General features: G+C 34.0%; 2 long non-coding RNA genes across 2 annotated transcripts in view; both read right to left on the reverse strand.

The window, feature by feature from the left end:
* Window positions 1–361: 361 nt before the first annotated feature.
* LOC129532375 (uncharacterized) lies at window positions 362–1,719 on the reverse strand. The gene is made up of 3 exons (XR_008678096.1): window positions 1,621–1,719; window positions 818–905; window positions 362–442 (listed from the first exon to the last, which is right to left on the reverse strand). It is a non-coding gene; the product is annotated as an uncharacterized lncRNA (long non-coding RNA).
* Window positions 1,720–13,402: 11,683 nt separating this feature from the next.
* Window positions 13,403–17,537, reverse strand: part of LOC109026181 (uncharacterized) — an 81,650-nt gene continuing 77,515 nt past the window's right edge. Inside the window, exon 4 of the long non-coding RNA XR_008678093.2 lies at window positions 13,403–17,023. This is a non-coding gene — a long non-coding RNA (uncharacterized lncRNA). The remainder of the gene's footprint in view (window positions 17,024–17,537) is intronic.

The following is a 17,537-nucleotide window of genomic DNA, read 5'->3' on the forward strand; positions in this document are numbered from 1 at the left end:
CCTTTACTTCATTGTCTGCTACTCTTATACCACATTATTGAAACTTTCCATTTGATATCAGACACATCTGCACAAGCTCTATTTACAAGGGTGGCTACTGGCTTTCTTCTAGACAACAATGACTTGTTCATGAAATAGACACTTAGTCTAAACTGGATCAAGCATTGCTTTTCCTAATATTTATATATTCTGAAACTGCAATATGTTCACCCTTTTTCTTTTTTTTTTAAGTTGGATTGACATAAAATTGAATTAGTTGGTGGCTCTCGAACCTACCCCAATGCACAGCCTATGGAGAAAAACTGTGCATGTTGGCAAAGAATCAAATTATAAGGCCAAGGTATGACATAGAGTCAGCTCCTCTTGCTCCTCTTTTTGTGACCTGATGAATACTTTACTGCTTAAACATGTATTGGGTTTTTGTCTGTTCCAATTAGAATTCCTGAAAAAAAGTAGTTCAATAGTAGTGAATTATGAAAGAGAAAAGGTGAGAAAAACATCCCAAATGTCTAAGAATAAGAGATTGAGTGAGCATATTTTTTATGTAAAACTAAGAATAAGTTATCATGTCTATGGAAATGTCATATTTAATGTTATGAATAAGTCTTTACAAGGCATTGTTAAAATTCCATGCACACACACACACGCGCATATTTATAACTAGATTTAAGCATACATGTACATTTGTAATCAGTTTTATGATTGGCTCGCAGTTGGACGGCACCAATGATAGCTGACATTTAGTATCATTTAAACTTATGGTCATATAACTATTCTCTATTGTTCCCAGAATTAAAAATGTAAAACGTCTATTTACCTCGGGCCTTTCGTGAAATACTGTAACATCAATGCCAAAGGATGCAGTACATAACTTAAATACTGTTTCTTGGTTCTTCCTTATACCTCTTCACAATAGCGATTGGGAGAATAAAAGAATGATGGGATCACTTTTGCTGAACCCTGGACTATTAAGCCTTTCTTAACTGACTTATCAATTCATTCAAATAAATATGTATTCAACACTGCATATCCATCAGATGCTCTTCTAGGCTACAGCAGCAAACAAGACAGAAAATGTCCCTGTGGATATTCCTTAGGATGTAGATAGGAAACACACACACACACACACACACACATATACACACAAACATACACATTCACACATATAAAAATAAGGTGACTCTATGATCTTTCATAAAGGTTGAAAATATGCTAGGGAACTATGAATGCAAATACCACTATTTTTATAGAATAATTAGCAATATTATTTCTGAGGGTTTGTCATAAACATAGTGACCTGAACAAAATGAAAGAGACTGGCAGATGGGCATATGGAGGGTTGGGGGAGCATTCAAGGCAACGTCAAGGGCAAGTGCACGTCCCCTGAGGCAAGATCAAACATGGAGTGCTCAAAGAACAGGAGGACAAAAATTGTGGCTGTATCCCAGTGAAAAATAATGAATTTCCAGACACAGTTGCTCTATCCTGTAGTTACAACACTTTGGGAGGCTGAGGCGGGAGGATCAGTTGAGCTCAGGACTTCAAAACTAGCTTGGGCAACATGGCAAAACCCCATCTCTACCAAAAATACAAAAATTAGATGGACGTGGAGGTGCGCACCTGTGGTTCCAGCTACTCAGGAGTATAAGGTGGGAGGATCACTTGAATGTGGGAAGCAGAAGTTGTTGTGAGCCAAGATCACGCCACTACACTCCATTCTGGCTGACAGAGAGAGACTCCATCAAAAAACAAACAAACAAACAAAAAAACAAGTTAAGTAAATAAGTATATAGATAATAAATAAATATAAAAATAATGAATGGCAAAGAGATCAGAGAGTTTCCAAGGGTCTGGATCTTATAAGTCCTTGTAAGCCATGCTAAGAACTTACATTAATTTGTATTTGTTTTTGATTTTAGATAATAATGTATATTTATTTCATTTTAGAAAAGAAAGATAAAGGTGCAAATTTTACAACTTAAAAAGTAAGAGGAGAGACTTTAGGGACAATTTGCCTTCTGAGTACATTATATTTACCTGAAAAAATATGCAATCCCTAACAAATTAAACTGTCATGCATAAAAAAACTCTTGAACTGTAATTGTCCTATTTCCAGTCAGCAAGTATGAAATAATTAGTGTAACTTAATTATCCAAGATTGTCCCTCAAATTATCCTTATACTTTAATTTCTATGAGTATTATATGTTATAAATTATTGGCCTCTTAGTACCTTCAAAAGATTACTGAAGTTTATTTACCAAAATAAATTTACTTCATCAAAATTATTGTAGTAATAACCCAAAAGAAATAAATTTCTTATTATAAATTTTAAATTGTTGTTTTCTTTTAAATGTTTCTCTCCAAGCCTGGTGTCTATGCATATGTATACACAGATTTTATTAATTACAGTTATAAAATCCAATTTTTATTTTTTCACTTAACATTTATTGGTATCCCTCATTTTCATAATCATGCTGATTATATCTAATCTAAACTTAAATCTACAACTACATTATAGAGCAACTGCCTATTAATCAACTCAATAATGCAACTTACATTTCTAAACTCAACACAGGACATCTTATAGTGATTTATAATTTATGTTTATTATGCAGGAAAATTAATTCATGATTAATTTATTCTTATGAAACAATCTTTTACTCTGGTAGTCTTGCTTCACAATACTTCATTATAGATTTTAACTGGGAACTAGTTGACGTTTTCTAAGATTTTCACTCTGATCATGTAATAAATTTGACATAAATGAAAATATATATTTTCTTACCAGTTTAAATTTCAAAATTCAAATGTGGTATTATATACAACTTCATCAGTTAGAAATTTTTAATCTTCTCTACAGGCAGTAGCAATACATATTCAAACTGTCTCAAATGCTGTGCTATATTTTTACATTTGCTAGTTCTCTTATGATTGCAGAATAAATATACTTTCATTTCAGTTTGTTATTTTAAAGCTATGTCTTGTGGGTAAGAAAGAAAGTAATAATTTCTTGTCACAAGAAAGCTATAATTATGTGCATTTATATTTAACCTTTGTAGATACTACTCATTAGCATCTAGTAGCACTCGCATAGTTTACATTTTGATACACAACTTTTGTATAATGCCTGTAATGACTATGGTAATCTTTGACTTCAGACTGTTTTTTTCTTTGAAAATACTTCATCAATGTCAGAGTGCAAATGTCTAAGAACAAGGCATTGGGTGACATCTATAATGTTTTCTACTATTATAAAAATTCAATCATGTGAATACCACTTTTAGAAAACATCTACTTTTTTATAAGTTTGAAAGATGAGAGTGAAAGGCCTAATCCATAAAAGCAAATGCTAAACAGGAAGATTGTAGAATAGCACTGACTCAAAGGAAATCAAATTGACAAAATAATCAGGGGTGGAAGGATAGGTTAGGGAGACCTAGCTACCCTGTTATATCTTAAAGTAACACAAAATTAAAGTTCTCATTAATGGGCTTTACTGTCTTGACATCAGAAGCAAGTAGAACACATCATCAAGAGGAAATTGGCATTTCTTTCTAAGTAGCTGTTCCTTTCATCACTTGTCATCACCTTTATATAGATCATATATTATTAACAATAACACTGTGGAGGTTTTAAAAGACTGAAAGAAATTTCACTGCCTGACATGTTTCTCAATAGATCATAGGCACAAGAGTGTGTTGGATTCAGGCGTTCACAAACACTTTTATCCCTTTACAAAATTGTTTTTAGATTTTGTTCTGACTTTCCAAGTGCTTTTAAAGGAATAAATAATAAATAGAAAATGTTGGAATTTAATAAAAGTGATCGAAATTTATTTTTTGCCAATGAATGGATATTTTGTTGTATGTTAATGGCTGCAGACATGTCCTTTTTATCTTTTTGAAGGGTAGATGATCTGTTGTTTTATTCTAAACTTAAATTCTGTCATCTGATTTATTTCTAGTTACTCCAATTCCTTTGCATTTTTAATAAAAGTAATATGAGGAAAAATAGAACATTTTCATATTTTGTTTTAGATTACTACTATCATAATACACATGTATATTAAATATATATTTTATATAAACATGTATGCCCACTTGGTGTTCATATTATAATCAATGATTGCCTTTATTATTTATAGTGAAATTCCTATTTTCTGATAAACATAGACTGATTTTGTTTTCCATCATCCCAGTTGAGCATTATTTTATCATTTTATGTGATTTAAAGTGAACTTACTTAAATATGACTGTGATCCACAGTTCCACTAGAGTGTACTATAAAGATCTGGTTGAAGCAGCCAGCCTTAATAGATACATCTTGGCAGAGAAGATTCTTAGAGAAGAATGGATTTTTCATCTTTCTGGAACTAATCAGTCCCTTGTCAAAAGCAGATCTTACTTTTATTATCTAACGGTAAACTGGAAACTGCTAGCCTAATATATAGCACCCAATTTTTAAATTTCTCCTGCATGCATTTACCTTAAAGGAGCATATAAACTTAGATTTTTAAAATTAATCCTGCTTTCTTCTAATTTGTTCACTCTTTTTCTTTGTTCCAAAGGTATTATAACACAATTAATGTAAAAAATACATCATTAACATTTATCCAATAAGGTTAGGTACTTTCTAATGAAATTCTCCGCTTAGTTTTCAAGAAAATTTTAAATAAGAAAAAAGTCAAATTACTTATTCCTACTTAAAAATATATGAGGGATTTCAATACCCATTAAGTATAAGGCCTTAAGAAATATAAAACTATAAATAGTTGAAAATGCATTTTGCTATGATTAATAGTTTAAGTCAATGGTGATTCAACAGATTTGCAGAGTAAGTAATGTTGAGTGCAATTTCTTTTTCTTAACATTTAATTTTGAATATGAGATCTCTGTTCCAAGTTATTTACTGAAGCTAATTTTGAATAAACAACCTTGTTGATCTACAGATAATCCTTCTCAAATAGTGTCATATTGCCACTATTTCCCATTAGGCAACAAGCACAAGGTTAAAACAAAAACAAAACAAAAAGAAACAAAAAAACAGGTAAAGTAGCTTGAAAAGACCTATGACTATGATTATTGGTACAAGAAACTTACATCAAAAGATTTGAAAATCACAAACTCAAATCAAAACAAAACAAAAAATACCAACACCACCACCAAAAACAAAATTTCTTACCTGACCACCCTTTCCACTCAAAGTAAATAAAGTCAAATGACAGTACTAAAAAACTATGACTATTTGGGTATAAAAATTAATCTTACCCTTACCTTTCATGGTAGAGAATAGGACACAAAAACTCTGCTGATCCCAGGAACATATTCCCCAATGCCCATTTTGGATGTTGCTACGTAGAATTACTGAGGGATAATTTCCCAGTAAAAGAAAAGTTCCAAAGATAAAGTCCCTTCATAAAGTGGGATCTGACCACAGTAAGAAACATTCTGTAGTCTTAAATATGTAAGAGACATCACATCAAACCTGAAGAACCACATTCAGAACACAGAAAAAGAAGAAACTTTCTCAACTGTTGTATGGTGTCAGCATAATTCTAATGTCAAAACCTTACTAAGACATTATAAGGAAATAAGGAAATAAATTATAGACCTAGATTTGTCATGAACAAAGGCACACATCCATAGCTAAAATACAGGCAAATAAATCCATCAATATTTTTTAAAGTTAAAACATTATAGCCATGTAGGTTTCTCTGAATACTGAAAAGTTAATTAACATTTTAAAACCTAGTGGTATAATTCTTCAAAGTAACATAAAATAAGAAACATAAGATCATTTTAACTGACAGAAATACCTTTTGACAATATTTGGAATTTATTCATGGTGCAAACTCTCAGTAAATTTGTAGTGTAAGATTTCTCTCAACTTGATATTAGGCACCTATGTGATCATGGGTCAGGCAAAAGTTTCTTGGAGAAAACACAAAAATCATAAGAATAAAAGAAAAAGTATACATAAATTAACATTGTCTTTTATTGAGCTGATTTCGATTTTATTGAAGTCTAATTTATCATGTAATGGTTATTTGTTTCTGTTCTTGTGTTAAAAAATTGTCTTCGCAGACCTCAGTCACGAATGTTTTCCTATGCTGTCCACCCTAAGGATATTATTGTTTTCCTTTTTTAGGTTTAAGTCTATTACCCATCTGATATGGTTAGGCTTTGTGTTGCTCTCCAAATCTTATCTTGAATTGTAATTCTCATAATCCTCATAATCTTCACATGTTAAGGGAGTGACCAGGTGGAGGTAAGTAAATCATGGGGGGGCAGTTTCACCTATACTGTTCTTGTGATAATGAGTGAATCTCATGAGATCTGATGGTTTTGTAAGGGACTCTTCCTTCTTTGCTCAGTATTTCTCCTTCCTGGCACCTTGTGAAGAATGTGTCTTGCATCCCCTTAGCCTTCTGCAATGACTGTAAGTTTCCTGAGGCCGCCCCAGCCATGCTGAACTGTGAGTCAATTAACCTTTTCCCTTTATAAATTACCCAGTCTCTGGCAGTTCTATATAGCAGCGTGAAAATGGACGAACACACAATCTGAAATTAGTTTTTAATTTGAGGTGTGGTAAGGGTTGTTCCATTTTTTTCTCCTGTTTATTCCAAATTAAATGTGTATCTACATTGAACTGTTTTGATAATTTGGTTGAAAATAAGATAACTACATATGTGTATACCCGTTTCTATCAGCTTTCCCATTTTAACAGAAAATCTACTGTAATTCTGAAATTAAACCTGCATTTAAATTAAAATCAATAGACAGATGTGGTGAGGATTACCATATTAACAATATTGAGTCTTTTAATACACATGATATTACTTTATTTATGTAAGTATTTAAAAGTTTCTTTTGATAATGCATTGAAGCACTTAGTGTAGATATCATACACATATTCTAAAAATAATATGTGAAATAATGTGCACCATATTTTTAGAAAGTTTATCTGTAAGCATTTTATGTTTTGGATGCTATTGTAAATAGAATTTTAAAACTCATTGACAATTGTTCATCACTGGAATTGAAATGTATTGTCAGGTGTTGTATACTAACATTGTATTCTGAGACCATGATAACTTATCTTAATCTATGAGTTGTCTTGTAGAATTTTTACGATTTATTACATTAATCATCATGCCATCGAATTAAAGACATGTTTTCATTTCTGAGCTTTATTCTATTTCATTTTTTTTGGCTGTATTACAATGGCTAGTATCTCAAGTTCTACGCTGATTGTAAGTAGAATATATGAGGATATTCACCTTGTTCACAGTCTTACGGGGAAAAGGTTCAATATTTTGACATTAACTAAGAGGGTAGTTACTGATTTTTTTAAGTTTCTCTGAGAGAAAGAGAAATAGAGAGCTGTTTACAGCGTTCCTAGGTAATGTAGTTAAAATAAACAAAAACTATTTTGTAACAAAATAATTAAAATTTAGTAAAATATAATTAGCCTTCACAAGAGAAAAGTTATGTCTGTTTAAAACACAATCTGTAATCAACCACTTTAGAATGTTCACTGTTTCACAAAACCCAACTTTGTAACATTAAATATTAACATTTTATAAAAAATTAGGTATTTGTACTAACTTGGGGTGAGTCCAGTCCTCACTGTCGCACAGAGACCGTCTTAGACATGAATGTGCCTTTTTCCCTGGATAAAATTAGTAAATTTAAAATAAAACTTAAATGTTCCGTAAATGAATTGAAAAATCTTGGAAAGTAAGTCATAATTAATTGATTTAATACATCTTTTGAAGGTAAGGATTGATTAATTTATGGAAAAGTAGAGAATTTGTTTTTCAGTATTAAAATTTAAATATTATGCTAATTATCCAGAATAGGCAACAATGAGATGACATAAATAATTAGAACTAGAAATTTTAGAATGGAAGATAGTTCATGCATTAAATTTTTTTTATTCAAAAGTATAATTTAGGCTGGGCATGGCGGCTCACACCTGTAATCCTGACATTTTGTGAGGCCAAGATAGGAGAATTGCCTGAGCCCAAAGGTTCAAGACCAGCCTGGACAATATGGCAAGACCCTGTCTCTACAAAAAATAAATATATAAATAAATTAGCCAAACATGGTGGCACACACTGGTAGTTCTAGCTACTTGGGATGCTGAGGCAGGAAGATTACTTAAGGTAAAGGTAGAGGCTGCAGTGAGCCATATTCATGCCCCTACACTTCAGCCCAGATGACAGACTGAGATCTTATCTCAAAAAAAAAAAAAAAAAGGATGATTTGGAGCTGTGCCAGAGACATATTGTCCCTCTATAGTAACATATTTTGCTAATATATATGGGATAAATGGCAATGTGCAAGTCATATAAGCATACTGAGATTATAAGTTTTGTTTATTACATTTAGTTAAAACTTTAATTAATGTGATTGTGCCACCTATGATTGTTGTACATATTCTTATCCACAAACAGAAGTGGTTATAGCCCTAGTTCTGGACTTGAGATTGTATTTGACTTTGATAAGCTAAGCAATTTTATCAATGCTGTTTAGGATAATTAGATGGTTCCCTAAACAAATATCTAGTTGCACACGCATCTTTCCATTTTCCCTCATAGTAACATTCCTGGATTTGATTACATATTTTCCCTCAAAACAGCCTTCTTCTGTCCTGAAAATCTTGAAATATGTAGATTTTCTACAGTAACAATAAGTAAGTATAAATCAAAGAAAAATAAAGGCAGATCTCTAGATTTCTGGATTTCAGGATTCAGTTCACTGTTATTTAGAATTAGTGTAGTTGAGGCAAGGGATCATAATGTGGTGTCCCAATTAAGACTTTGTTGGTAACATAGTACAGGTTTAATAAGCATAATAGCAGAACATATCTGTTAAATTTGCAACTTTCCTGTTAAATTTGCAAACACAAAAATACTAAAGTTAAATCCAACAGCTATTATTCAGTTCTCTATATTTTCTATGGTCAAATACTTATTTCTACAACTGTGTTCTTTTTGAGCCCAGAATTTTTTTCAACTTTTAATTACTTTTAATAATAATACACAAATATAGCCATATTTGATATTGATTAAAATTTTAGTTTTAGTTTGCTGTTCATTTATTGGGAAGGAGACTACATTTAAAAACATATAATATTACAAACTATAAAAATAAAGATAATATAAACATAATTTTACTACTTAGGAAGAAAACAGCAAATATAAAATATTTTGTAGCTTATTTCTGCAACATATTATAGATAATATGCAGCATTAATGTTTGGTTCTAAAAGTCAAGTAGTTCATGTATGTTTGATTATGAATATTTTACCATTTTTATTTACTGTTTTGATATTTTAACTGAGATGTTTTCTTTATTTTCCCCCTCTGTCACTACTCCAGAATAGTGAAATAAATACCACTGGGGTATCAAGAACAGTTTTGAGTGCCTCACATAAATAACAACATAATTCTAGTTGTCAAAGGTGCTTTGATTAATGTACTGAACAAAATCAGTTAGGCTCCACACTCTGGAGTTTTAGATGCTTTTAAGCTGGTGCACAGTATGTCATAACTCTTATTCTTATGATTCTAAGGCTTAAGTGGAAGCTTTATGTATCTCTTGGTAATTGTGTGCAGAGCCAAGTGACAAAACAGATGCAACTTACCTTCTTGCCTAACTCTCCATCTTACATTTAAAAGAAAATTAACAGACATAAAGATGTTAGTATTATCTATGTCTGCAAGATAACAACTCACAAAAATTTGCATAAGTATAAAGTGTGTCTATGAACAATGATTATCAAATAAAGAAAATTATCCATAAAAAGAATGTTAATCAAAAGCTATTAAATTATTTTAAATTAAGGAACCATCATGTTGAAAAAAAATTCTGACTATTTAAAAGAAGAATATTAACTGAGTGCTGATTTTAGTGCTGGACAACACAATGAAATCCCTGTAGTTTTTTATTGCACCATTTCATTTTACCATACAAAAGTGATGCAAGAGACATGCAGATAACAAAGTCTTAAAATTATTTTGGGAAATTATCTTAACAGTATTCAACTTCTTTCAAATATTGATTGATAACGAAGGAGAAAACTAGAATACCTGCATGCAGTGATAATTCTTTTTAATACACCATCTTAAAGGAAAGTTAAGCTGTTGACATTTTCCAAAAATGATAAACAGCAATTACAAAATAGTTTATGGTTACTTGTTTACTGACTTTCTAAATCATTTTCCTACATAGAACCCAATGAGAATGTTCATGGCCATAAAATGTTTTCTTTTTTGAATTTTCTTGAAAACTTAGTTAAAAGATTTTTCACTTGGTTTTTCCTCAGTCTATAATTGTAGGCACATTGAGAGGATTTGTAAACATAAGCAATGCAGAGTTAAGTCTTCAATCAAGGAATTTCTTATGTAACAATAATAAAAATAGTATATCTAGAACTGATTTAGCACCACTATATTTTTGTTACTGATATAATCATATCAACTATATGCTTATAATAGTTAATTTCTTATTTATTTATTTTGAGACAGAGTCTCACTCTTATCATCCAGGCTGGAGTGTAGTGGAGCGATCTTGGCTCACTGCAACCTCTGCCTCCCCACTTCAAGTGATTCTCCTGCCTCAGCCTCCCAAATAGCTGGGATTATAGGCACCCACCACCATGCCTGGTGGTAGAGATGGGGTTTCACCATGTTGGCCAGGCTCATCTCAAACTCTTGACCTTAAATGACTCTCCCACTTCGGCTTCCCAAAGTGCTTAGATTACATGCGTGAGCCATCACGCCCGGCCAATAGTTAATTTTTAATATGTAAAATAATGATTCATTTTTAACACAAATGTAGATAAAAGTAAATTTTAAATAATAGATATAGAGTGAACTTAAATGTTCAGAAAAGGCTACAGGATAAAATGAAGCCAAGTTGGATTTCATTAGGGGATAAAATTTCTCCTTTTGGAGACAATATATGCAAAGATAAGATGAGACTACTCAGTTGATAGGAACAACATTCATTCTGGTGAGTACCGTGTGATAGGAAGAAATAGTGTTGCAAAAACCAAATTTGGAGCATAAGAGCCAGCATAAAGAGAATGGATCTTACTCTTTAAAAAGCCTCTAGAAAAACTCGTAAAACACACACACACACACACACAGACACACACACAAGATATACTGCAGTCATTGACACAGACTCCTTATTTTTATTAAAAGTAATGTCCAGCCCGGGCACGGTGGCTCATGCCTGTAATCCCAGCAGTTTGGGAGGCCGAGGCTGGCAGATCACTTGAGGTCAGGAGTTCGAGACCAGCCTGGTCAACATGGTGAAACCCTGTCTCTACTAAAAATACAAAAATTAGCTGGGTGTTGTGGCACATGCCTGCAATCCCAGCTACTCGGGAGGCTGAGACAGGACAATCGCTTGAACCCAGGAGGCGGAAGTTTCAGTGAACCAAGATTGTGCTGCTGCACTCCAGCCTGGGCGACAATGCAAGACTCTGTCCAAAAAAAACAAAACAGAAAAGAAGAGAAGAGAAGAAAAGAAAAAGAAAGAAAGAGAAAAAGAAAAAGAAAGAAAGAGAAAAAGAAAAAAAAGTAATGTTCAGAAACACATAGCTGAAAAATTAAATAAAACATTCTTCCTAACTAAATTCAGCCAAAGAAAAATGCAAAAATCTTCTAAACAGAAATGCCAATATTCAGGATATATGTAAAACTACACATATACACACATACAAACCTTCTTTGAGGAAGAGATATAAAAATAACCAAAGAAGAAAGATAATCAGCAAATTAAATACATGGGCAAATTTATACTTCCAAAACAGCACGTGACAGTGCAGCCAGAAATGCATTTCTACATAAGCATATTTAAAGCATTCAGTAAAATGGTTTATGATTCATTACACAGTATAGTACTAAACATGTTATAAACAAGCAAACAGAAAATGTAGAAATGAAAAAAGTAGGCATGAATTTTAAGTAGAGAAACTAATTTTAAGTAGAGAAAACTAAAATTAATATGTTAACACATATTAATTATATTAAATTAAAGATTGTAAATATATTAAGTAATCACAAATTACATAGAATACAGTACATAAAATGGAGATAGAGAAAGCACACAAAAGAGGTTAATGGAAGTAAGATAAAATGGAAAACTTCAACCAGGTCTAGTAGGAGTTCCTGAAAGAGGAATAGCAGATGAGCAAACTTAGCAGAGACAGTAGTCAAGAAAACAGGGAGCCGGGCACATTGGCTCATGCCTGTAATCCCAGCACTTTCGGAGGCCGATGCAGGTGGGTCATGAGGTCGGGAGTTCAAGACCAGCCTGGCCAATATAGTGAAACCCTGTGTCTACTAAAAATACAAAAAAATTAGTCAGGACGTGGTGGCAGGCACCTGTAATCCCAGCCACTTAATCGCTTGAACCTGGGAGGCGGAGGTGCAGTGAGTCAAGATTGCGCCACCCCACTCCACACTCCAGCCCAGAAGACAGTGTGAGACTCCGTCTAAACAAAAAAAAAAAAAAAAAAAAAAGAAAGAAAGAAAGAAAGAAAAAAATAGGGAGGGAGAAATTCTTTCACATGCTTTAGTAATCTAACATTTAATATTTCTGCACTATTGGTTGCCTTGGTTACATAATTGGCAGCTCAATGGGATAGAGCTACCTAGATTAAGGAGGTCTTCAACATAAGTATAGGGTGAAAGATTATTTTTAATGAAAACTTCACCTTTAAATTTTAAATGTTTAGCTTTCAATTTTCTCTAAATATTAATTTTAAATGTTATTCTCCTGTGCTTAGGAACCAATCTGATAGTGACTCTTTGAGAAGAACCTGTCCTGGGTTTTTTGTTTCTTTTCTTAAATTAATTATTTTTTATTTTTTGTGGTTATATAGTAGGCATATATATATTTATGGGACACGTGATATTTTGATACAGGCATATACTGAATAAGAACCACATTAGGGTAAATGGTTAATTACCTGAAGCATTTATCATTTATTTGCATTCTAAACATTTCAATTATTCTCTTTTAGTTATTTTTAAATTTACAATAACATTATCAACTGCAATTACTCTGTTGTGCTATCAATAAATAGATCTTATTTATTCTATGTAACTATAATTTCGTACTCATTAACCATCCTCACTTCTGCCCAGCCTGCACTACACTCCCCAGCCTCTGGTAACCATCATTGTATTATCTGTCTTTATGAGTTAAATTATTTTAACTTTTAGCTCCCTCAAATAAGTGAAAATATAGGAAGCTTGTCTGTATGTGCCTGGCTTATTTCACTTAATTTAAGGCCCTTCAGTTCCTTCCACGTTGTTGCAAATGACAGGATCTCATTATTTTTATGACTGAATAAGTACTCCATTACATATATGTGCCGTATTTTCTTTATTCGTTCATCAGTTGATGGAAACTTAAGTTGATTCCAAATCTTGGTTATTGTAAACAGTGCTGCAATAAACATGGGAGTGCTGATACCTCTTCGATATACTGATTTTATTCCTTTGGGGTAAATACCTACCAGTGAGGTTGTTGGATCATATGTTAGTTCTTTTTTTAGTTTTCTAAGGAACTTTCATACAGTTCTTCATAGTGGCTGTACTAATTTACATTTCCACCAATGGTATACACAGGTTCCCTTTTCTCCACATTCTTGCCAGCATTTGTTATTGCCTGTCTTTTGGATGAAAGCCATTTTAAATGGGGTGAGATGATACATCATTATAGTTTTGAGTTGCATTTTCCTGATGATCAATAATATAGAACACTTTTTCATATTTGGTGGTCATTTTTATGTCTTCTATTGAGAAATGTCTATTCAGATATTTTGCCCGTTTTTTAATCAGATCATCAGATGTTTCTCCTATAGAATTGTTTGACCTCCTTATGTATTCTGGTTATTAATTCTTTGTCAGATGGATTTTGAGTTGTCTCTTCATCTTGTTGATTGTTTTCTTTCCTGTGCAGAAGCTTTTGAACTTGACATGATCTCAAATGTTCATTTTTGCTTTGATTGCCTCTGCTTCTGAGGTAATAAGAAATATTTTGCTCAAACCAATATCCTAGAGAGTTTCCCTACTTTTCCACTTCAGTAGTTTCACAGTTTGAGGTCTTATGGTTAAAAATTTAATCCTTTTTTGTTTCATTTTTATATGTGGTGAGAGACAGGCACCTAGTTTTATTCTTCTGCATATGAATATTCAGTTTTCCCGGTACCATTTATTGAAGAGACTTGCTTTCCCTAATGTATGTTCTTGACACCTTTGACAAAAATGAGTTCACTCTAGATGTATGGATTCACTTCTAGATTCTCTACTCAGTGTCATTGTTCTATTTGTTTTTATGCCAGTATCACACTGTTTTGAATACTATGGCTATGTCATAAAATTTGAAGTCAGGTTATGTGATTTCTCCAGTTTTACACTTTATCGCTCAGAATGGTTTTAGCTATTCTGAATCTTTTGTGGTTCTGTATAAATTTTAGGATTTCTTTTGCTACTGCTGTGAAGAATGTCATTGGCCTTTTGATAGGAATTTCACCGAGTCTGTAGATTGCTTAAGGTAATATGGACATTTTAACAATATTAATTTTTCCAATCTATGATCATTGAATATATTTCCTTTTTTCTGTCCTTTTCATTTTCTTGCATCAATATTTTATAGTTTTCATGACAGATATCTTTTAATTCTTTGGTAAAGTTTATTCCTAGACATTTTATTTTCTTGGTAGCTATTGTGAATATAATTACTTTCTTGATTTATTTTGTAGATTGCTCACTTTTTCAAAACAGCTATTTTGAATTCTCTGCCAAAAGGTTCACATGTCTCTGTCACTCCAGGATTGGTCCTCTGGTGCCTTATTTAGTCTGTTTGGTAAGGCCATGGTTTCCAGGATAATCTTAATGCTTGTGGATGTTTGTCTATGTCTGGGCATTGAAGAGTTAGGTATATATTGTAGACCTCACAGTCTAGGCTCCTTTGAACCCATCCTTCGTGGGAAGGCTTTCCAAATATTCAAAGAGAATTCAGTGTAGTGATATAACTCTTTGATCACTTGAGCCATATTTGCATAAGGGGTCACCCCAAATCCAGTAACATGTTAGTCTTGCAGAGTGAGAGATGTACCATCAACATGGCCTTCGGTAATATCAAAGATATTTATCTGGATTACCAGGCAGAGACTCTTCTCTTCCCTTACTTTTCCCCAAACAAATGAAAATTCTCTGTCCCTGCTGAACTGCCTGGAACTGTGGTTGAGTTGATATAAGCAATCCTATGGTCATAACCACTGTGACTGCAATAAGTTAGAGCCAAAGCCAACACAGCACTGGGTCTCACCCAAGACATGGCAGCCACTTTCTGGCTACTGCTTATGTTCACTCAAGGCTCAAGTGTTCTTCCATGAGCAGATGGCTAATTCAGCCAAGCCTTATGTCCTCCCTTTCAGTACAGTGAGCTTCTACTTGGGCCAGGGTATGTCCAGAAATGGCACCCAGGAACCAGAGCCTGAAGTTAGGAGCCTTTGGTATGCTCTTGGTGCTCTATTCTATTGCAGCTGAGCTGGTGCCCAAGCCACAAGACAAAGTCATCCTCACTCTTTTCTATTCTTTACTCAAGCAGGAGGAGTCTCTCCCCATTGCCACTACTGCCTCAGACCCACAGCAAGTACTGCCTGGCTACCATTGATGTTCATTTAAGGGCCAAGCCATTTTCAGTCAGTTTGTTGTAGATGCTGCCACACCTGGATATTTCCCTTAAGTGTAGTGGGTTCCCCACTTGCCCACAGCTAAGTCTAGAGATGCTGTCCAGGAGCCATGAATTGGTGGTGATCTCAGGAGCACACTTTGTTCTCCAACCCACTGTGGCTGAGCTGGTTCTCAAGCTGCAAGACAAAGTCCCCTTACTCTTCCCTTTCTTTTTCTCAGGCAGAAAGCATCTCTGCTTGTGTCCATCACAGCTTGTAATATTCTGGATAACACCTAAAGCCAGCATCACACTGGATCGGATCCAAGGGTCATGGCTACTAATACCTGGCTACAATTGGTATTCAAGGCTCAAGTGTTATTTAGGCAGCAGGTGATGTATCCTGCCAGACCTGGGTCCTTCTCTTCAAGGCAGCAAGTTCTCTTCTGGCCCATGGTAGGTTTACGAATGTCAGCCAGGAGCTATGGGTGGAAGGAGTCTCAGGACTCTACCTAGTGCCTTATTCTACTGTGGCTGAGCTGGTTTCCAAGTTGCAAAATAAAGCCCTTTTTATTCTCTCCTTTCCTCTACTCAAGAGAAAGAGAAAGAGAAAGGAAGAAGTCTTTCCCAGAACTGTGAGCTGTACTACCTAGGGTTCAGGGAGGGGTGATGCAGGCACTCCTTTGGTCGCTCCAGCTGGTGTCTCACTATGTTGTGTGTAACTCAAGTCCACCGGTTCCAAGCACAGCACAGCACAAGGATTTGTCAAGGAATTGTAGTACTTTTGGCTTAGACTGACTTTCAAATTTAAGACCCCAGTGCACTTTAGCTCATGGTCATGTGGCCAGCTGGAACTTGGGTTTTGACCACTAGAATGGATGGTTCCCCTGGGGCTAGGGCTGGTATAAATGCTCCCTCCATGGGTGCTAGATAAATTCTGCCCTATGATGCTTTCTGCTGTGACAAGCAGCACTGAGTTCCAATGCAAAGTTCCACAATAACTGCAATCTCCCTCCCTCAAGCACACAGATTCTCTCTCTGCACCACTGCTGGGGCATGGGAAGTGGTGGTGAAGGCAATTCAAGCTTGTCTTTTCTATCCCCTTCAGTGTCTCTTTCCTTGATATGATGTTAAATCCAGGTACTGTGAGTGCTTCCCTGATTTTTGGTTGTTGTGGAGATGTTTTCTTATGTGGATAGTTATTCATTTTGGTGTTCTTGCAGGGAGAATGATTACTGGAAGATTCTATTTGGCCATCTTGTTCTGCTTTCCCCCATTCTGTTTTATAAATACACAATCACCTTAATGTCATTCTGTCCTAATGGGAAATAACAATAGACATCTGGTAAGACACCATAAATTATTGTAATTTAAATAAATAGCAAAGCACAGAGGTTAAATTTGCCAAAATTGTGAGACAAAGATACTTAGATTGTTTAGCTCCTCTAAAATCAGCTTGCTGGTATATTCAACATATTTCATTTTAACAGAATTTCTGAAACTTAGATACATAGATAAGTAAAAATATAAATATATAAAAAATCATTTCTTTGAAATATAATAGCCTTGAAAAGGGGTTCCACACTTTCTTTATCCAGACTTGATGTGGCTTCTATTATAATTTCAGTAAGCGTCAGGTGAAGTATCAAGGGATTACAGATATGAGGGGCTGAAACCAGCCAATGTCTTATTTTGGGGACTGGCTTTTTCCAGGCCTCAGAAAATATGGATGGCTGGGTCATGTTGTACTCAACTCTACTTGTTCATTAATTTAACAGCTGGATATGATTGTATTGTTTTGTTGCATTTCAAGTGTACACACAAACACACAC

This window comes from Gorilla gorilla, chromosome 2 (genome assembly GCF_029281585.2).
Source record: "Gorilla gorilla gorilla isolate KB3781 chromosome 2, NHGRI_mGorGor1-v2.1_pri, whole genome shotgun sequence".
NCBI lineage: Eukaryota > Metazoa > Chordata > Mammalia > Primates > Hominidae > Gorilla > Gorilla gorilla.